The following is a 23,788-nucleotide window of genomic DNA, read 5'->3' as shown; positions in this document are numbered from 1 at the left end:
ACAATAACAGAAGAGAAAAAAATTATACAATCTTAGTAAGATAAAATTAACAAGGTAAAGTATTTAAACAAATAGATTTATTCACTCTTTTTTTACATGCGTACAAATTACATTCTTCATTCTAGTAGAAGAGAGAAGAAAAAATTGAGCCACTGTAGGAGAGAATCAGACAATGAGGAGGCTTCAGGTTAGATTATATAGAATAAGATCTAAAAAACATTAGATTAACTCATAATGTCAGGTTATGCAGCAGTGTCCTAGGATTAGATCTATGACAGTCTTTCGATTTGGACAGAGGCAAGTTTGGTTTTCAAGAAAGTGACTTTTTAGGATATGTTTGAAGGTTTTTAGAGAATCTAGTAGTGTAATAGACGTGGGTAGGTCATTCCATTATTTGGCTATGGTGTAGGAATATAAGCTTTGACCAGCTCTATTGTTGGGTTTAGATACATGTAACAGTAGTTTATTAGAGACCTGGAGATATCTGGAGGGGATATAGGTTTTTATGATATTTGAGAGGATAGAGCAGTTCCCTGGATTATATATTAGTTTATGAGCAATAGTGAGTTGTGTGTATTGAAGGTAATAGGGGAACTCAAGCCATTTCAACATATTGATGGTTTAGCAGTGGTGTGTGCATTAGGAAGGCCACAGGCAATTTTAGCAATCATATAATAGCATGATTGTAGTTTATTGCTGAGGGATGTGTGAAGGTTTGTAAAAATGGGAGAACCGTAGAGGAGGGATGGGAGAGTACTTGCCAGTTTTGTTCTTGTGGGAATATCTAAGTAAAATTTATGTCTATAGTGTTTGCCCAGTTTAAAGTGTGTTTTTTTTTTACTGTATTTAGTATATATTGATCAAAAGAACATTTATCATCTATAGTAATGCCTAGTAGTTTTGCAGGATTCACCCTTTCTATTTCAGTCTTTTTTTAGAGAAAAATGTTAAGTTCTTGTGGGGGTAGTGTGGATGAGAAGAGTAGTAATTTACATTTTTTGGGATTTAGAAACAATTGTGCTTCATTTGGCCAGGTTTCAATAGCTGACAATGTATTTTGTGTTATGTTCTGGAGGTCTTGGAAGTTGCTTAGTTGTTTTGTTCCTACATTATATAAGGCTTTTAGTGAGTTGATGAAAGATGTTTGGGAGAAATCAGTTAAGTTTGTAGACGTTCTGTAAGAAGGGGATTTGGGAGCTTTTGTGTGGGTTCTATATGTACAAGCAGGTAAGTGGTCACTTAAGATATTTGGGAGGGGTATTGGTATTGGAGTATGTATGTGGATCTGAGACTAGTATCCAGTCCAAGGTAGAATCTAGTTGTTTATTTTGTGCATGAGTGGGGTTTGTAACAAGCTGGGTATATTCATACAGATTAATACTATCATCAGTGGAGTCTGAAATTAAGGTTTTCCAATTGATGTTGGTGTCTGCGAGAATGATATCAAATCTTTTCTTCATGATATATAGAATGCAATCTATATATCAGTGTTTTTTGGTTGAGAGTTTATAAAAACAAGGTCTACCATATGAAAGTACCCCTCAAGACTTGAAGATTAATTCACTTCTAGCAGTACTGCTTTCCTTATCATTCTGATGCCTTTTCTCCATTCAGACTGCTACTTCTCTGTTTGGTCTGCTAGTTTAATTTCTCCAAGTCCTTTTGGTTTCTAATACCATGGTGGGAACAGAACCCATTCTAAAGTCAGAGTATGTTTAGAGTTTCCATCTTTGATGTTAGCCAAGAGTGTTATTCTCAGTACCTGCAGTGTGCCCAGAACTGCCTCCTTCCAAAATGTATATGGCGGTTACATGTATCACTAGCATAGCTAAGTGCCATGATAAATTATTTTTTAGTGGACTTATTGCTCCTGCTTCTGTTGGAACTGTCTGGGTATCTTTCTTCTACATTGTTCTCATTTCTGCCAACAAATCCTGATATTTTATGGCTTTTTGTCTCTCTGTATGTATAAGACTGTAATGACTGGGTGAAGGAATTTCAGTGATCAATGCTACTTTTGTCTTTTTTTTTCCTGGACTACTGTATATGATTTTCTCACATGTATTTTTTAAACTGTTTGTAATGGGTGATCCCAAGTGATATACATTTCATTATTTTCTATAATGCTTTGTGGTTCATGTTTCCAATGCTTCTCATCTACTTCTGTATTGAAGTGTTTGTACAATCCCTAATGCAACAGTTTTGCCACATTATGCACCTTTCAGTATCTAGGCCTTCTTCTGCCATGAGTGTATCACATTCAGAAACAAGAAGTGGAACTGTTTCCATTTTTTTAACAGAACCTGCTTTTGTCACACTTCTAATAAATCACAAGCACCCAAAAACATTTGATGACCTTTATTGTAATTAAAATGAATAACAAGCATCAAACATTATTGAGGCACACATAATTCAACATTGCAACGAATAAAATAGTAAACATATGGGCAGTGTACGCACTCACCCTGAATAAGCAGCATCCCCTTGCTCACTTATCCTAGTAATCCAGAAGGCAGTGTCCCCACTCACCTTAATCTCATCAGTTCCATATTTCCATTTGAAGTCATAGTAATCCTGAAGGCAGCATCCCTGCTCACCTTAATATCATCATCAATTCCATATTTCCATTCCAAGTCATAGTCATCCTCAAGGCAGCATCCCCGCTCACCTTAATATCAGCATCAGTCCCATATTTCCATTCCAAGTCATAGTAATCCTGAAGGCAGCGTCCCCACTCACCTTAATGTCATCATCAATTCCATATTGCCAAATCACCATCTAAATTCCAACCCTACTGAGGGGAACAGAAGAGGGTCAAGCCTGACTCTCTTCTCCACCCCTCAAGCCATCACAAATGGGAGGGCTGGGAGGGTAACAAGACCAAACCAAAATGTACTTACTCATACCAACTTCCCCTAAAAAAATCTCTTAAGACACACCCCTTATCCTTACCTCACTTCCTCTCTCAGCTCCCACCTTAATTAACTCTTCCCTACCCACTCCCTACCCACACAGACCTAACCTATCTATCATTCTAATACCAACCCCCCACCAACTTTACACAATCAAGGTCATCCCATGACAAATTCATCTGTTCCAAACTTGTACTTGTCATGGTCCTAATAAACCACAAACACCCAAAGACATTTGACGACATTTATTGTAATTAAAATAAATAACAAACATCAAACTTTATTGAGGCACACAGAATCCAACATTGCAATGAATAAAATAGTAAACATAAGGGCAGCATACCTCCTCACCCTGAATAAGCAGCGTCCCCCTTGCTCACATATCCTAGTGATCATAAAGCCATCATTCCCGCTCACCTTAATATCATCATCAATTCCATATTTCCATTCCAAGTCATAGTAATCCTGAAGGCAGTGTCCCCGCTCACCTTAATATCATCATCAATTCCATATTTCCATTCCATGTCATAGTAATCCTGAAGGCAGCATCCTTGCTCACCTTAATATCAGCATCATTCCCATATTTCCATTCCAAGTCATAGTAATCCTGAAGCCAGCATCCCCGCTCACCTTAATATCATTATCAGTTCCATATTTCCAAATCACCTTCTCAATTCCAACCCAAGCCTGACCCTCTTCTCCACCCACCAGCCCAAAGGGCTGTTCCTCCTCTACTATACCACCTTCCTATAAATCCTCCACCTTCAAACCCAATCAAGTGAAATAAATCCAGCCCAAATTCATTGAAATGAAATCCATCCAATCTGCATCATACAAGAACCCCGCTTTCAAACTCCACAATACCACATCATATGCACCCCAACTGTCTTCAACTTATTCACAAAAGTGAAATTAACATAACTCCAAACTATCTCCACCATTAACAAATTCCTTGCCCCTCTCCATACCAACTGGGAATAATCTCAGACCCTCTTAAGACCCAAAGACGAATGCATCCTCCCCAATGCTAACATACTCACAAATGTAATAAACAGCTCCAAAAATCATTCTGTTGCCTCTAATGGGTGCACAGCTAGCTGTCCAAAAGACAAAAAATTGACCAAAGAGGATGATCCTTCTAAAAGCAATAACTCATACCCATTACCTGTAGCTTTATTGTGCCACTCCAACCAAAACTTCCACCCCATCATCATCCATTACCAGTAGGATGACCACAGCACTCATCCCCGCAGCAACTCAGACATCCATTAACAACATCTCCTGTGACTAATGTATTCCAAATGGGAGGAGTCAACCACCATGACGGCCATCACCTTTCAACTCCATGTCCTTCCAGCCCCAACTGCTTATATCTGTAAAAGAAAGAGCAGTGTAAATACGATACTCACCCAAACATTCCTAAGACATGAAACCGTATCAAACGTGCCCTTTTTTCTAACTGCCCCCCATTACTCTGACCTATCTCCCTCACCTCAGCCCAACCCCACCTTACCTGCATGAACTCTTTTCCCAACCAAAACAAGAGATGCCAAATGCAGTCCCACAATAAGCACGAACATAAAAGACACACTGAAGATGTTGCAAATAAATACTGTTGAAGAATAATCAAAGAGACTTATTAATTACCTGTATCCCCTACTTATTTACATATGAAATAACCTAATAGCTGCTGAGCATATATGTTACCAACACCGACGAAAATTATCTGCATAGGTCCCTATAAAGTGTGCTAAGGGCTGTTTAATTCACATTTGTCATTTGCAGTAGGACACATTTTTCATACTCTCATGCAATTTAACTCACCAATGCAGCCTGTATCCAGCCTACATGCAATCAAAAATCTCCCCACAAAGTCACCAAATCTTCCGCTAAACCCTTCATCCAGTCCTATACCCAAAACGTAATGCCCCATTCCCATGCCCCAAAAAAAAAAATGACCCAACTTATGTTACCAAAAATCCAACCTTTATAACCACCCCACCTCCCCTTGAATTCCGTCAAGCCTATTTCACCCTGCCTAAAAGTTGAAAGAAGTCACCTTTCAGCACCCTGCTACAAATCTGACATGTAAAATTAAATACTTACTGAACTAGGCTTAACAACCAACACTGCTCAAGAGCGCTTATTAATCCACCAACTGATGGTCCTCGATGCCTCCCGTCTGCAAAATAAAAGACAAATGAAATGTTGTACACATTAACCCCTTAACAATAAACAATGCTAGACACCACCTTGCTCATGAATTTCAGGTCTTATATCTTACTGACGTCCCAAAATATATCAGAAAGGCTGCCAGCGTATATCCAAGCATAATCTCATTTAAGAAACCTAGTTGATGAAAGCTTCTCACAACAAAAGCCTTAAAGAGCTGGTCACCCCCTCCATTCCAGTGTTATAATTGGTTGGGTGATATGTAGAAAAACTCATTATTGAGTCTACCCATACCTGGTCCTTACATGAATCTACAGTGTCAGTCGCTGTGTGCTGTATTAACTGATCACCTTTTTTTATGCCTATCCAACAACATATGCTTATTTTCGGTGTATATCAGTGAGTTATTCTCCTGTGCCCAAAAGGTCGATTCAGCCATATTAATTCACAGCCAAACCTTTATCTGCAAAACATGTAATCAGCTTACCCAAATACAGGCCCTTCGATATAGCCTATAGAACACCTCAGATGAAAATTAAGTACGCCGTGAACCTACTGCCATTCCCAAACAATCAGTTAATACCATACTATAGAAATAAGAAATTAGTCAGGTCACGTAATAAATTCCTACTGGGCATGAATACTGCCACTCAACTGTCTGTTCATAGGTTCATAGGGTAGTACTAGGCTAACTGCCCTTGCGAGCCATTTCAAGCCTAGCCAATTATCCCTTGTGAGACTCAAACCCTGCACCTTGTGTTTGTAAGGCAAACACCTTAACCGTTAGGCCACCCTCCCAACCCTCCTAACCCATGTTATTAACATGGATAAATGATTAATAAAGGCCTGAATTGAACCTGAACCAAACTGAATCTTTACTGACCCTCCTTTTAAAACCATGTATTTACGGTATTGTAGTAATGACATTATGAAATAGACAGCCAGAAATACAATCATCCAAACATTCCCACAACATCCAAAAAAATCCTCCACCCTCAAAGATGCAACTATTTACAATGCATGCAAGGTCCATCATCGTAGCATTTTATTTGTATTATTTAGATTTGTTGCTGCAGATGGATACTAATCAAATGTGACAATTTACCGCTGCAGTCCTTTATATTGTCATTCTACATAATAATGTGTAGCAGCCCACACCGCCTGAAAACTAACAAAGAGAATAATCAATGAGCATTCAAAGCATACTAAAACAAGTTAATAAATATTTAACAATAATGTCATATGTCAATGACTGGCAAAAGATGAAGCAATCCTAAAACAAGATAAGTGCTTACTCGCTTAAAAGACCTTAACCTGATATGTACATTAGCAGAACCTGCTGAAAGAAATAAGGTAGAACCTGGCTAGGCTTGTAATGGCCTTAGGGCCATTAAGCTAGTAATTTTAAAATAATCTACTTAAATAAATGCTTATTTTAAATGGAAGGCATTTTGAACAACATTTACTATATTTTATTTTGTTAACTTGAGATTATCTATTCTGTCCACCATTGCATTCAATACTTTCGAATACAGCCATTGCTTCGACACCTACAGAAACCCCAATCCTCGATTAAACCTTTGCCTGTTTTTTTTTTTTTTTAAACGCCATCTTAGCAGCTGAACTGCACCTGCACCACCACCCTGACAAGGGGCACTCATTGACTCCTAAACGGATGGACAACCAACACCAGTCACGTGCCCACACTACCTAATCACTGAAAATAGTAACAAAGGCAGTGTGTGCAGCTCTGTGCAGTAACCTAATATCAAAATTAAACAACGTTGGGCAATGTTACCTGGAAGTCAGCATCAGAATTGTTTAAACCACCATTCCCTGTTTAACAGAAAACTATACCTCCTAACCTTGTGGTGTAAGAATTCTGGCAAATACTGATTAGGCCTGACAAAATGGGCCATGACTGATCTACTTTATTTATGGTAGAAATTTGGTGGCAACCATATATTTATAATATACATATATATATATATATATATATATATATATATATATATATATATATAGATGTACCCTGTCACTCCTATTGCCAGTGGCACCCGGTGTAAAACTTTTGCCATCCCGATGACACAGTAGATGCATTGGCTGCCAACTGCAAACTTAGAACAATTAGGGGCACTTTTTAAATACTGCTTTTACAAACTTAAAAAGCTGATAGACTAATGGGATTTGAATGACGGGTATGGAGTCTAAAACTGAAATAACTGATAGTAAACCCCTTTTTGTTTTAAATTTGAAAACAGCAATGCTGCAATGCCAGGGCTACCGCTCATGCGCGACTAGCCCTGCAGCTAACAGAGAGCTCAGAAAACAATGCTATCTCTTTTCAATCATCACATACCACTAGCTCACCAGGGATATAAGTGAGCACACCCCAAACCAGATGCACCGAGTCTGCCAGCTCCCCACAACACATGTCTGAGGAGGAATGCACACCATCTCCCCAAGAAATACAATCCACCCCATGGACTGGCCCCAGCACATGGCATACCCCCAACCACATAGGCAAGCACTCAGAAAGGCACCATCTGCATGGCGCCAATGTTCCAAAGCAAACATTACACATAAAGCATACTCAATGAAAGTGCCCCTTCTTCTCTGCAGGAAGTCAACATTCACCCAAATGAACCACCACCTTAAGTCTAAATCTAACCAACACACACTCTTTCCTACCTGTAAATAAAAAAAAAAAAAAAAAAAAAATGACACACTTTGGAATTCTATATTTCCATACATACTCCAACACAGAGAAGATCCAAAAAATGACCAGTGAGTCCTCCAACTTTCCATTCTCCTTGAAAACACAGCAAAAAGAGAAACAGAAGAGGCCCCCAATAGTGTGATGACCACTCCGCTTGGAAGGGAGCTCAAGGAAACCGGCAGGGGGAACAGTCTACTGGCAGAGAACAAGCTGGAACCACATCAAAAAGTGACACTGGCAGAAAGAATCTCAAGTGACCTGCCACCGCAAACCAAAGCAGCCAAATCCTTTTGCACTTGCCCACTTCCCAATTTAGCAGAACAAATCAATCCACCCCTTAAACAAAAAATGTACCTGTAGTTATTAAGTGGTGTCACCCCAAGCACCACAGAGCAAATTACAAAGACAGTTTCAAGCAATCGAAGCCAGTGTACACCATCCTATGTCAAACAAAACCAAAGTTCTGCAATATGACTTCACATAAAATATCTGTAAGAAAACTCAAGAAAATATGTCACTATCACAGTGGCACAAAGCATACACACATTTCCCTACACACATTCCCTGATTAATCAATAAACCAACACAGTTCTAGGAAACAGAATGGTCTCCCTTTCCAAAATCAAGTCTCTTAATCCAAACAACAAAAAACATTTACCACACCATCCACATTCCCAACGGCATACGACCAACATACCTAACTGCCCCACTCAAAGTTGTCTCCAGTATGAATACCAACCAACCAAGTATACATGGCCATCCCATTGCACAGCAGCAACAAAGCAAAGATCAGTGCCGCCTTCTATTTTGCTGGCGGCAGATATGAAGCCATCCAAACTGGGAGTGCAATTCTACTCAGCAGACTGGCTCGGATCCCACCCCCACTTCAAGCGGCAGCACAAGGCATGCCTGGGGCAACCTTGGCAGGGCTGGAACTCCACTCGAAGAGACAGCAGGCCACAACACCAGTCACTGAGTCACCTGCTGCCTTTCAATGAATCATGCTTTCTGCAATACACAAAGGCTGCAACATACCCTCACATGAAGATCAATGCTGACCACCATGATCGACATGTTGGCAACTAGCCAACTACCTTATGTGGGTATCAAACTCTGCACCTTGTGTCTACAAGGCAACGTCCCCATCCACCATGCCAGTCTTCCACCCCACAGGTGAGCCGCCGATCCGTGAAGCTCAACCCACGACCAAGCACAAGCACCAGTGCATACTGCAATCCCAATGCCTGCAACATAGGGCAAACACAGCATAAGCTGCCCACCATAGCAAACCAACCTCTGAGCACCAACACCCCACCAACCAGAAAGAAGGCCACACCTCCCCACTGACCCAGCAGCACCAAACCCCACACCTCAAACACGCCCATCCATCTCATGCAGCACACAGCCCCCACCAACAAATTTCCACACATCACAACAAGCAAACACAGGATGAAAAAAAAAAAAAAAAAACTGTAGAAACTCAACCTATAGCCCCAAGAAACTGAACTCACCTCACTGTCTTATAGCCACCAGAGGTCTACCCTACCCACACCTCAGGTCATCAGGGATGTGATCCTGCTTCAACAAGACCACACCAAAATGTGCTTACTCATATCAACTTCCCCTACAAAACCCCTTAAGACACACCCCTTATCCTTACTTCACTTCCGCTCTCAGCTCCCACCTTAATTAACTCTTCCCTACCCACTCCCTACCCACACAGACCTAACCTACCTATCATTCTAATACCAACCCCCCCCTACTTTACCCAACCAAGGTCGTCCCATGACAAATTTGTCTGTTCCAAACATCACTTATATTTTTCTCCCACTTTTTTAAATAGATGTTGTTCTGTCCTGAGCCTTTAGTCTTTTAGGTTCATAGGTAGGTACTAGGCTATCTGCCCAAGGGCATTTTAAGCCTAGCCAGAGTGTGTCGGCTTTTGCCGCCCCATTGATTAATTAACTGAGCCTCTGTCAAGCAGATCCAATGAAGTGATCCCAGGGGTGTATTTTCTGTTACCCATCCACTCGTCAAGGCTTCTCTTGGAGTGTTAGTGAGGGGCTCTGCCTAATGTCATTAGGATATTTGTTCCAAAGCATGGGGAGTCTCTGTGACAGGAATCTATCAATCCAGCATGTTCTATTTATTGTTGTGGTGAGGTTTAGCTCACTAGAGCCCATGGCTCACAGTGACTTGAATTTCTTTAGGTGGAGTATGTCCATCAATTCTGAGTTGGACATGGCTTTGTAAGTCAGGCAGAGATCCCCTCTGAGTAAGCGATATGCCACTGAGTACAGCTGGAGTTTTTTCAGTCGGGCTGCATAGGACATATGTTTGAGGCCAGTAATCCTCCTGGTGAGGTGCTTTTGTGGTCTTTCCAGCTGTTGGATGTATCTTGTGAGGTACATCCCAAATGGGGCATTGTACTCTATGATGGGTCTGATGAGTGACTAGTAGAGGGGCACTATAACCTCTTTATTTCTAGATGCGAACCCCTTAGTAATTAGATGGGCCACATAGAAGGATTTCCTAACTACTTTGACAATATGATTGTCAAAGGAGAGATTACTATCTTCCTGGGTCCCCAGATCTCTTATTACCTCTTCTGTATTAAGGGGGCTGCCGCCTATGTGGTAATTCGTGGGTGTTTTGTTTTTCCCAAACGGGATGACTATGCATTTTTTGGCATTTAGCTTGAGGCCATGACTTTGATGCCAGGTGTCTGTCTCAGTAAGGCCTTTTTGAAGGATGTCCATGTCAGCTGGAGAGTCAATTATGGCTCTCAGTTTGCAGTCATCAGTGAACTTGGATAGCCATAGTCCTCCTGTGTTTGCCTGTACTTCTGAGAAATATATGCCGAACAGTAGGGGTCCCAGAACTGAGCCTTGTGGGACACCACTTGTGACTGGTTTAGAGTCAGACCTGCAGCCCGCTATTCTTACCATGTGAGTTCTGTCTGTAAGCCAGTTGGCAACCCATCTTGTGACATAGGGGTTTATGTTCAGGCTGGTGAGTTTTTCTATAATACCCGAGTGAGGAATGGCGTCGAATGCCTTGGTGAGATCAAGGTAGGCTGTGTGAACCACCTTTCCCCTCGTCTATGGCCTTGGTGACTGTCTCGAAGAAGTCAACCAGGTTTACTAGGCATGATCTGCCCTTAACAAAGCCGAAATGGGTCAGGTCAAGTATTAGGAGGTTCCCAATGTCTTTGTTAATGAGTTCCATGATGATGCATTCCATAGCCTTGCAGACCAGGCTAGTCAGGCTTATGGGGGTGATAGTTACCAGGGTCAGTTGTGGCTCCTCCTTTGTGGATCGGCATAACAGTTGCTGTGCACCATTCTATGGGCACATAGCCTGTGGAGAGGCTGAGGTTGAACAGCGTGTTTAGCTGGGGGGTTAGTTCATTCTGTAGTTCGTGCAAGACGCAGCCTGGGACACCATCTGGCCTCACTGATGCTGTGTTTTTGGCTTTTGTGATTCTGTGATTTCTGGGACACTACACTTTTCCGGTATTGTTGTGGGCCCTTTAGAAGGTGAGAGGGAGGTGAAGTTTGCACTGAATCTATCTGCCAGGATATTGACAATATCAGTAGGTTCAGTATATTTTGTGCTATTTTGCACCAGCTCAGAGCATATCTTTGAGTTGCCACTAAGATTCTTGACATAGCTAAAGAAGGCTTTGTGGTTATCTTTCGAATCCTTGGCTATTTTTCTTTCGAAGTTAGCCTTGGATGATTTTATGAGGGACCTTAGTTTCTTACTATTACTGATCAGGGATGTCTTTCCTTCTTGGGATTTGCTTTCTTTCTGAACTAGTTTCTTCCTTCTGTTGTATAACCTGTTTATGGCAGGGGTCCACCAGACTGTTTTCCTTCTCTTAGGGGAATGAGTCTTGGTCTAGCTAGGGATGGCACAGTCCATGCATCCTTGTAGGTGCTCATAGAGTGCAATTGTAAAGGATTCTGCATCTTGGGCAGTGTCATCCTTTAGCTTGGGGGCTGTGAAACTTACCACCTCTGCCTTAAGTAAGGTGAAGTTTGCTTTAGAAAAGTTTTTCACTGTGGTTTCCTTGGTTGGGGGTGGTGTTGGGGTGTGGACATCCAGGGTGATTAGTTTATGGTCTGATCTAACCAGTGAAGGGTTGACCTACAGTACGGAACACCTGTCACCCATGTTGGTGATGACCAGGTCCAATATGTTGTGGCCTCTGATAGGGCAGTTTACCAGCTGATCCAGGGCATTTGAGTTGATAAATTCCAGGAAGCTCTGAGCCTGGGAGTTTGTACTCAAGTGGTTTTCCCAGTTAATGGTAGGGTAACTGAAATCGCCCAATATCAGGGTGTTCGGTAGAACTTTCATGTTTTCCAGTATCTCCAGAAAGGCAGAGTGGTGATCCTGGGTCATGGAGGGTGATCTGTAGCGGCCACAATTTGCATTGCAGATTTGCCCGACATTAGTTGCACATGGATGATCTCAGAGGTATCATGCTGCGCCACTAACCTGGAGGTGTGAGTATCGTTGATGAATATGGATACACACCCTCCTTTTGTGTTTCGGTCCATGTTCTGTGGCTGAAATGTGTGGTATGAGTTGTAGCCCAGTAGTGCTGGAGTGCTCTCTGGAGCCTTGAACCAGGTTTCAGTTACTGCACAGATGTTGACGTTCTCCATACTTATGAGTGCTTTAGCGCATGCATTTTGAGATTTAAACTCCTGGCGTTGAATAGCATAACCCTCATTTTTTCTTTTGTTTCAATTTACCTCTTCTTAAACATTCATCTGTCAAATCTTTGTCAACATGACACTGTTCCAGGAGTCCTCTGTACTTGCCACTATATTTATGCTTTTTTATCTGATCCTTCTCCGTATATTCTTTCATTTGCCTTTTTGGCACATTCAGCTGCTTTATGATTTTTGTCTACTTCTGTTTTGATTTCCATTCCCACTTATTACTACAATGCTTGTGCTAAACTAAGCAAATATGTCATCTTAGACTTTTTTTCCTCATGTTCTAAAACTTTTACTCATTTTCATCTGATGAGGTCAGCATATATGTATTCATTCCCATGATTACAGATGTTTACATGTAATCAGTTTTGAGGAGACTTATATCACTTTCAGAAAAAATCTTGGTATACACTGTTTTTTATATATGAATTGATAAGCATGAAGCATTTTTCTTGTTTTCATGTCCAATCAACCTAATACATTTTGGGGCAAGCTTAGAACAGGAAGAACACATTGATTTATAACTTGGATTTTATTCCTGGATGTCAATGCAGTTTTCAATATCAATTTTAGTTTTCTGACATATTCTATACTGAGCTTTATTCACATTTGTTCATGTTTTATTGTTGATCCTTCGTCTCTTCCCAAATATTTATACATTCTCTCCTGCTCAAGTTTCTTCGTATCACATTTCTGTCCCTGGTTGATAATTTTTTGGTGCTGCAGCTTTCCTATTTTAAATGCTGCTTTTACACATTTATGAAGACCAAATGTCATTCTTCTATCATCTGAGAAAGTTTTAACCGTCTGCAGTTGTGCATTCATCTCCTCATGTGATGAATTACAAAGTTTTAGATCATATCTTTAAACAAGGTTGTTTTCTGGGAGCAAGGTTGTTTTCTGGGAGCCATAGTGTAAGCATGTCTTAATCTATTAAGTAAATATCTTAATGGGTCTAGGGCAAGACAAAACAAAAGCAGTGTCAAAGAATCATCCTGTAATATCTCTTTTTGAAGTTTTTATCCCTGGGAAAATAATTTGTCCTTTGCCATGGCTCAAGATGCAAAGTGGTTTTCCACTGTTTCATAGTCACTATAAATGTAAAGTATGCCTTATACATCTGTAAGTATTCCTTTCTCCATGAATATGAGATGTCATTTTTTTTAAATCAGTTCATAACATATTTAAATGCTTCTCCTCTTTACAATTCTCTGTTATGGCTTTATTTATCAACAAATGATTCTTTGTTCCATATGACTTTCTTTTGTTACCTTTTTGTTGTATTGCCATAACTGATTTTTTTTTTACAAATGACTGTAAACCCTGACTGCATAAATTCCAATATATAGTCCATATATTGCCAAGATGCCAGTTATTGGTCTGTTGATGGCTTGCAGGTTCACTCTTGAGTAGAAGTATAATTTTCCTTTTGATAAGCAGGTTGGTGTCTGTTTAAGATGTGCCTATAAGTAATTCTTACAGAGGGATAAATGTTTGTATGAAAATAAATCTCTGGAAAGAAATCTGTTCCACTACCATTAAGGCACCAGCACAATAGAACAATAGGCACAACACGAAGTAGTACCACTTCCTTTTTCCTCTTGGAATAGTTTATTAGTATAAAATCAAACAAACAGTTACAAAAAAAAGACCCCAGGGTGGTAGAATTATTGGGACACAGAGATGCGGGACCTGTAGGCAGTGTCATTACATCATCAATTCCCCAACTATCACTCTAGAAGACATTAATGGAACTAGGATACAGTTCCAAAAGGGCAATTGTAGGTCCAAGCATCTGGTGTATCTAGTCAAGTGCACCAAGTGTTCAAGTTTTTATGTGGGGAAGACCACCAGATGCTTGAGAAATAGAATATATGATCACGAATACAGTATTAAAAAGGGTGATGAAAAAAATGCCCTTTGGAAACATTTAAACGAAAACAAAGGATGTACAGGATTCCAGTTTGGGATTCTGGAATTGGTCAAACCTAATCCTGGGGGGGGGGGGTGACATCAGGAGAGTGGTGGGGGAAAAAGAAGTAAAATGGCAAATAAGGTTAAATGCATCTGTTCCCCCAGGTATAAATGAATATTTGTCAGTCAAGCCCATATTAGAAGCTAATAGAAAGTAGAAATTGTTATTCAGAGTCTGGCTAATTTATTTTTAAATATGTATATTTGTATTGTAAGTTTTTAAAAAAAGTTTAAAAAAAAAAAGTTTTTTAAATGGTTTTTAAGTAACCTCTTATGTAATATTTTTATAACAGTTTGTTGAAACTACATAATAATGTTTAGGGTTACGCACTAGCACTTTAAAAGACAATTTGGGAAACAACATGCGATTAACTGGGAGTATATAAGGATTGGGAAAAATTGTGTTCTTTGTTCTGATGAAGTCTCAATAGATGAAAGCGCTTAACCTGATTGTTTGATTTTATACTAATAAACTATTCCAAGAGGAAAAAGGAAGTGGTACTACTTCGTGTTGTGCCTATTGTTCTATTGTGCTGGTGCCTTAATGGTAGTGGAACAGATTTCTTTCCAGAGATTTATTTAGTGGACTGTTCCCAGGTTTTGTTTCATTTCATTTGTATGAAAATGTTAACTTATTTATTTTTATTTATTGACATTTGATTACCAGGACAGTCTGTCTGGGTAGAAGACCATTTTCAGTGGAAGCCCGGGGAGAAAAGCTCTAAAGTATTACAAGACATTTTAAGGACAATTATTTTACAGTACTAAAAATAATGCAAAATATTTGCTGTTTAAATACTTATACCAAATTATACATAATATGAAAACACTAGTTAAAATTAGATACAAGTGATATGACAATGATTTAATAGTTAGAGAGGTTTTAGCCAGTTTATAGAGAAATTAAAGGTAGGTTAGTATAATAGCAACAGGAATTGCAATACAAAGTGAGAGGAAAGCAGGCTTATGGTCTATTTATAGAGAAAGTCGGGGAGAGAAATTGATAGACGTAAGGAAGTAAGTGAAGAGGGGAGACTGATGAGATGTATGGCATGAACAGGCATTTGTTCACATTTAGGGATCTCGTTTATCCTGGTGTTGATCAATGACAGAGCCAGCTTTTGGCTAAGGACTCTATGACCTGATGGGTAGAGAGAAGGAGGTAAGGGTTTACAACATAGTACAAGTACAGACAATGCCCAGCAGATTTGATAGGTATGAGGACAGACAGGAGTTTTTGGTCCTTGGATCATAATGACCCACTAGAAACAAAGTTGTATAGAATGTTATTTAGTGCTGGACAACAGGTGGATTCTGGATAATTTTATGGGTGGTAAGAAGCTGTGTATATGTTAGCTGATGAAGTAGTTCAAACCAGTTTAGGCTTTTTAGTGCTACACAGTGGTGGGTTCTGAAACAGTTATTTGCTACAAATTTAGCAACATTGTTATACCATTGATCAAGTTTTGATTTTTGTGATATCTGAAAGTTAGCACCATAAAGGAGTGAGGGAAGAATGTACAAGTTTGAAGGTGAAAGTGGATCTGGTGATATGTGGCCAGCAGGCAGGGTTAGGATTAGATGCTGGGGAATCCTTAGTTAGAGATGCTATACTATTTATTAACTAAGAGTTGAATTATGTTGTGGTTTCAATTAATGCATTATTGAGATAGGGGTTAGGGTTGAATTTATGGTTGGCATGCAAGATTTCTGTAATGGCTATCCAGAATATTTTAGGGCTGTGTTTGCTATTATTCTTAAAGTTATTATAAGATAGTTTTTTTTGTCTTCATTAACCTGTCTTTTAGTATGATTGTGAAACATTCTGAAATTTTCAAGATATTGTGGTGTTTTATATTTTCTCATTCTATCTGTGCCTTTTCTCTATCCTTGATTAGCATTCTACTCTTTTTTAATAGCCGAATTGCATAATTTGTTTTTAGTGTCTTCTTTCTAGAAGGTGCAAGACTATTCAGGATATTTAGGAAAGCTTTATTGAATTCATTTACAGCATCATCTAATTGGATGATTTTTAGGAAGTTCCGGTTAATAGATAAGTTATTATGAGCATTCCTTGGTTAAACTTGGAAAGGTTGCCTGTTCTTTTATAAACAAGCTGCTTAAGTGGATGTGTAAGTTGTCTGGTGGCATAGACTGGGAGATTACCAATGAAATATTCAGGCATTGTACCTGAGGTGGTATATTTGCTAGAGTCTGATACTAGGATCTAGTCTAATAGGGAATTTGATGTCTTGTTTTAATGTGTGGGGATATTAATTAGTTGTGATAATGTTTTTAGCCAGAAGATATGTACTGCATCTGGGCCTAAGGTTTTCCATTTAGGAACTTTCCTTAATTTTGTCTCAATTTCTTTTCACCCCATTTCATATCCTTTGCTTTGGCACTCGTAATTTTTTTTCTTTTAAATTCATCTATCCATTCAGCATCTTTGTTATATTCATTAGGATCTTCATAAATACTTCTCCCATATGTGTCTATTTCTTCTTTTGGTGTTTCTATATCTTTTGCTTTGCTTACCAATTCTCGGTAAAATCTTTTGGGGCCATTAGTGCATTGTGTATTGTGGTATTTTTGTTTATAATTTATCCACATACTGTCTAAATTTTTTCTAACCATGCTGATATATTTAGTTTATTACTAACACCAGTATAAGATAATTATTGGTCTGTTTTGATACTGTGTTTTGCTTTTACCATGTCTATCTTTCTAAGTGTTTTTTATAATCTATTCCTTTTTTCTATATTCTTTTAACTGTGATAATTTTTATATTTTTCTTTACTGAATGCTTCCATGTTGGCACTTTACTTGTTTCCTTTCTTTCCTTTGTTAGTCTATGTTTTTGTGTTAATACCTTATCCATTTTAAGTTTAGCTGCATAGTAATATATTCCATTTATTTCTGTTATATCATACGACTTTCTCTTAAGACTAGTGATTGCCATGTTCATCTGCTTTACCAATCTTCTCATATTTTGGGTCTTATTTACATTCTGGGATCTATTTTTCATCTATCTTAATACGTATATCCATCTCTGTTAAATCAAGCAGTTCTTCACATAAATCATTTCTTCTGGATTGACACTATCTTCGTTGCTCTATGTTTTCTATGGGTAATCTAGAGAAAGTTCCAGAAAATCTTCCTGTGATATACCCTCTTCAGATGCACCCTGCTTCATTTGCTGCTCCTTCATATGGGAACCCTTTGGCCTATCACTCTGCACCATTACCTGTGTCAGATTTGCTACTGTTTCCTGCTCCTTCTATTACTGTACAACTTCAGTTTGACTTTTGTACTGGTGTCTTATGTAAGCATCCAGAGCTCCATTCTGTTTCAAATCTTCTTCAGATACCTCCTGCTCCACCTCTTCCACCTTCATCTGGGGACCCATAATTCCATCATGCTGCAACATTGTCTGTATAGGATTTTTCAGAGTATATACTTCACTAAGCAGATAATCTATAACTTCAATTTCTATTTGTTTAACTTTTACTTTACTTATCCTCTTTTGGTATACCATATATATAAATATATATATATATATATATATATATATATATATATATATATATATATATATATATATATATATATATATATATATATATATATATATATATATTTTTTTTTTGCTTTTTGAGATTTTCCATATCTGAATGCCTTTGCCTGCATTTCTCTTCAAATATCTTTGGAGCTGTTTTTATTTTTTGTATTGATTATTTTGGCTTTCTCCTTTGCATATATATTGTACCATAGCAGATCTATTTTGCTTTCCCATGTCAATATTTCTTTTTTACACATTTCAAACATCTCTTTCTTTTATTCTTTATATTTCCACACTTCCACAGCCACTTCTTTTTCCAGGCAGCCCAAAAGTTTCTTTATCTTTGTAACATTTTTCATAAATCTGTTGTATTAATGAATACAAATTTTATTTAAAGGTTATGAAAGTTATTCTTGTGCAAGTATTTTTTTTCTTTCCTCTAATTTCTCTCTTAATTTTTCTAAATATCTTCTATCTGGAAATTCTGGTCTTCTTGCATAATCGTAATAATGCATAATTTCTTCCTTATCCTCAACAGTCCACTTTATCATCTTTAGGGCTGTTTTTTCGGCCTGTCATTTTTTATTTAAAATTTGTTGACCAAGAAAGTTTGACTAGGACAGAGCCTATTTTCATCAGAGGCCCGGGGAGAAATGCTCCAGATGCATGTCGTTGGAATGTGGAAGGAAACCAGACTACACAGAGGAATGCCACACGAATGCAGAGAGGACATGCAGACTCCACACAGAGGGCACCCCAGCTGAGAACTGAACCGAACCTCTTGCTGTGAGGCAACAACATTAACTGCTGCACTACTGTGCTGCCTAGACACCTTTTTTCTGCTTTTGTCGACTACTTCTTCTTCTACAATGGCAGCGAGGAAGGGCATCTTCATCCACATCCTAACCTAACCCTATTTTAGGAATGTTTCAGTCTTAGCACCAGTGTATACATCAGCATTGGTCACTTTTTTTAATCTTGGGACTTCTTTGCCCAGCTTTCTTATTTTTTATTCTACTGTTTTCCATGATATATAAAATACAATCGATATAGTAAAGGTGCTCATCAAGACTTGAAGATGGATTCATTTCCAGCAACACTATTCTCCTTTTCTTGCTGATTTCATCTTTCCATTCTTACATCTTGATCTGTCTATAACCTTGCTGCCATGTTCCAAACAGGCATCAACAATGACCTAATTTTCATGTGTTGTAAAGTTCTGTTTATACTGACACGGCCTACACATCTGTAATACACATGATTGTTTGCAATGCCTGTCACTACTAATGCTGCACTACATAAACAGTGGTTCCACAAAGGGAACAGCAACATTAGCATTTACATAATGTGCAGGCATGCAAACTATAATGCTATCATACTGACGGAGTAATAATGTGGACCTTTAGGTGATTAGACATGATATTATAGCAACTGCTGAGAACACTGTAGGTCAAGAAGTACTTGTTGATCAAAGTTAAAGATGTTCTGCCTGGATTCGCTTAGTGGATATCTTAAATTGAAAAAAAAAACTGCTACTTATATATACAAACTGTGAGATCTGACTACAGTGAGGGAAAGGGAACATTTCCTGATCCACACTATAGTGCGATCTGCAATAACATGTTGAAAATCATAACAGCGAATGCTACAGTGCATTCACTGTTGTGCATTTCAACATTTTTTTTCTCTCGTTCTTTCCTAATGTCGAATTGGGCATTTAGACTTAACGTAAATCGAATGAAGTCTGATCGCCCTTTTGATAGTAAACCGAGACACATATATAGGGTGATATTCATAAAAAAAAAACTGACTACTATACAAAGTCACCTTGCATGGTCTGAGTATTATGCAAGTCAATTACAATATAGAGGATATCACTGCCCAGCTGCAAAATTAATTTACAGCTGAGCAGAGACCAGATTTAAGAGCTAAATGCAAATAAAGCAGTCTGGAGACATGGCCTATGAACTTTTGTTCCCTTTGATTCACAGTAATCCTCATACTTTCAAAAGTTATCTAGTGAATGGATTTTGGGAAGATCTTACTGTGTAACATCAAACAGGGCAAAGAAAATATTTGTGGCAAATAGCTGCTTTGTATCCATTGATCCTTTGCTTTCAACAGAGAATAAGAGTTGTACCAAGTGTATTGCTTTCCTAGGTAAATTGCCTGTACTAGCTCAGTTTAGGGTTTTGCGGGTACAGCCTGTTCAGCAGAGTACCGAAATGTGCTCACTTTGACAGCTACCCAAAGTTTACAAAAGGTAGTAACTAGACAGTATCAAGTTAACTGGGCTCGTCTCTATAGTTCTTTAATGCCAAGCAATGCTATTGTGATAAAGTAAGTTAACATGCTTTGATGTACTCTATAAAACTTTCATGAGTACTTCTCAACATAACACAGTAACACACCTCACATATGCACATGCATGCACATATGTGCAAGTATACACACACACACACACACACACACACACACACACACACACACACACACACACACACACACACACACACACACACACACACACACACACACACACACACACACACACACACACACACACACACACACACACACACACACACTTAAACTCACACAGTATAAATAGAAAAAGGGTTAATGTTATATTGATTCCTAAACTGATTTTGTATGATTCTCCCAGGTCCTGTAGCTGTAAGTATAGCAAAACATAATCCTCTGCATGGGTATCATGGCACTTTTATATATAATAACCTCCACGTATGGATCTTATATGTATATGACTTTTGTATTAACCAAAAAGTTTGTGGAACCTATTCATAGGTTCATAGGTAGGTACTACGCTATTGGCCCTGGGGCCAATAATAAGCCTAGCCAAAAAGGTTCCCTGGCTTTCGCCACCCAAGAAAATTATTTTCCTGTGCCCCTGTCAAGCAGTGCCACAGAAGTGATCCCTGGAGGGAATTTTCTATTTCCCATCCAGTCGTCAAGATTTTTCTGTAAAAGGGCCAATGAGGAGCTTTGCTTGACATGAATGAGTAGTTTGTTCCAGAGTATGGGAAGTCTCTGGGAGACATTTATTTTAGATTTAGATTTTTGTTGTGCTGTGTACATTTTATGAGTGAAGCTTTTTTTGTTTGTTAGTAAGCTGAATGTGATATCATTCTCAGGCATTTCCATGTGTGCCTGAACTTTCAGTATATTTGACAGACAGTGTTGCTGTTTCTGTTTTAATTATGTTTCAGAAAAACACCAACATTACAAGTGTCAAATACATTATATAGCTCAGTTATTGCCGCATATGGGCACTGAAAATCTTTCCAATGAAATATGAACATGTTTAAATAGTTGGATATTTAACATACATTTTATTCTTGTCAATTACATTTTTAATAAGGTAAGTTTATGAAGTACACAAATGAGCTCATATTGTTTAATAAGGCCTCTACTATGCTGAATTGCTATGATGTTTTACATCTTGTTATTGTGTTTTTTCATTAAAAAGTCACTTCAGTTATGAGTAAATAAATATTTGCTCCATAGTTAATCATTTAATGATACTTTTTAAAAGTTTTACAGGCTTCAAATTCTAGTTATCTTTCTCCTGGAAGTTCTATTTGAGAGTTTTCTTAGTTGTGTACTTTGATTAGTTCTAGCTATTAATTATATCTGAAGGGTTCTTATCTGCTTACGTGAGTCGATTACATTAATTTTTATGCTTCATTTTCCACATTACTTTACACTTCCATATCTGTTGTAATGCAGTTGGTTTAAATGGTCCATTCATTGTTCATTTAATGAAAGCTCACCAATGAAACAAATGACCAAGAAGTGTGTCTAGAGATGGTGTCATACAAACAACAGTCATTAAACAGTGATGGACATCTCTACCGTTAGTCTTCAACTTATAGAATGTTTTTTTTTCTTCTTTTTTCTTACTTTCTGCACTGAACTGATAGAATACTGTAAGGTGCATTATAAAGCTGTCATTGAGTGACATATGAAAACACAGAGCTGAAGTGCAGTTAAAAGTTTTACTTAATATCACATTTCTATACTGACTTACTCTGAGGCAGATCTGCTACGTGAATATGCTATGGCATTAACTTGATTTCAGTTTCCAGGAACTTCCCTTCAAGGCTTCACAGAATCTTTCCATTATACTATGTCACTGCTGTGGAGAAAAGACTAGACTTTGACTTATCATTTGCACTGTACTTCCCAGCAGCCCACACTGTAAGTCACAAATCATATTTCTGTCAAATGCACACAAGATGAGGATGACACCTATGCAAGCCTGGGGACTCACATCTGAATCTATCAAGTGATTCACTGAGCAGCAGGTTGGGTCAAAAACAGTGACACGTGGAGGCAAAGGGAAAAAATGCATTAATACGGTAAAGTAAAGCAACTAAAAAAAATCAAATTGCAGAACTATCCCAGCAATTAAATAAGACTTAATTTAACAGAAAGCAGTTGTTAAACATACATTCATTGCATGCGATGTTAAATTTGAATACTGTAAGACTGAGCTCACTCTTTTCCATATTTGCATATGTGGTTTTAGTTAATCTAAACTTCAGATAATTCGGCTTAAAGTTCAGCTGTATATGTTTTCTTTTCACTAATGATGTGGCTTTGTAAAAATATTGTATAATTGTGCATGTAAATGCATTCTCTTTATGCTGTTGCTATGAAACTTTTCCTTCTTGGCCCCTACTGAATATGACTGAAAATAAACCACAGCCCAACTGAATATCCAGGTCATCAAAACATAAATAAAAACAGACAGTTTGGCCAAATTGTAGAAATCTTTACAAATTTAATTTTAGAAAGTGAACACCAACCATTTTGTCAACATATGACTATTCAAGTAAATCACATCACTGGACTTGCAATACCACTTGAAATATGTGTGTTATTATGAATGAGTGTAACTGTGTGGTGTATGTGGTTTAGTATGTTTATTTATCTAATATATAATTAGTAAATAACATCTATTCCAACATACTTAAAGCTATTCTATAAATAGTACTGTGAAAGAAAATGATGGAAATCCTTGTTGCTAAGCAAAAATTATGCTGTTGGTATTTATTCCTGGAACTAGTGAGAAAAGTCAATTTGGAAGTCAAAATGCTAGTTATAAATATCTGTCAGCATAGCTTTACTAAATTATGCATTATGAGCCAAGGCATTTGCTGTAGTGATGATATCTGACAAACTCATTATTCTGAAATACTGCTTCATGGTTGTATAAGGCAGCTCAGAAAAGCAAAAACAATACTAAACTTTTTATTTTCCAGTTAAGAGAGAGAAAGATTCTGGGTAATAGCGCTGACCTTTCTGTGTACGTTATATGGTTAGTGCTAAATTGGGGGGATTAAAAATACAGAGATAGTAATAAATTAGAGATGGTGGGGAAAAGCTTAGGGGAAAGGAATACAACAGTATCAGCTATTCTTTCAATAGCACACACACACACACACACACACACACACACACACACACACACACACACACACACACACACGCACACATCTGCATGTGCAAACACACACACCCGCACACCCACACACAGACACAGACACACACACACACACACACACACACACACACACACACACACACACACACACACACACACACACACATACAAGCACATGTGCACACACACATGCACATGCATGCACACACACACACACACACACACACACACACACACACACATGCACAC

Source organism: Protopterus annectens, chromosome 2.part2, assembly GCF_019279795.1.
Source record: "Protopterus annectens isolate FY-2018-M chromosome 2.part2, PAN1.0, whole genome shotgun sequence".
Classification (NCBI taxonomy): Eukaryota; Metazoa; Chordata; order Ceratodontiformes; family Protopteridae; genus Protopterus; species Protopterus annectens.
This window is presented reverse-complemented; position numbering follows the sequence as displayed.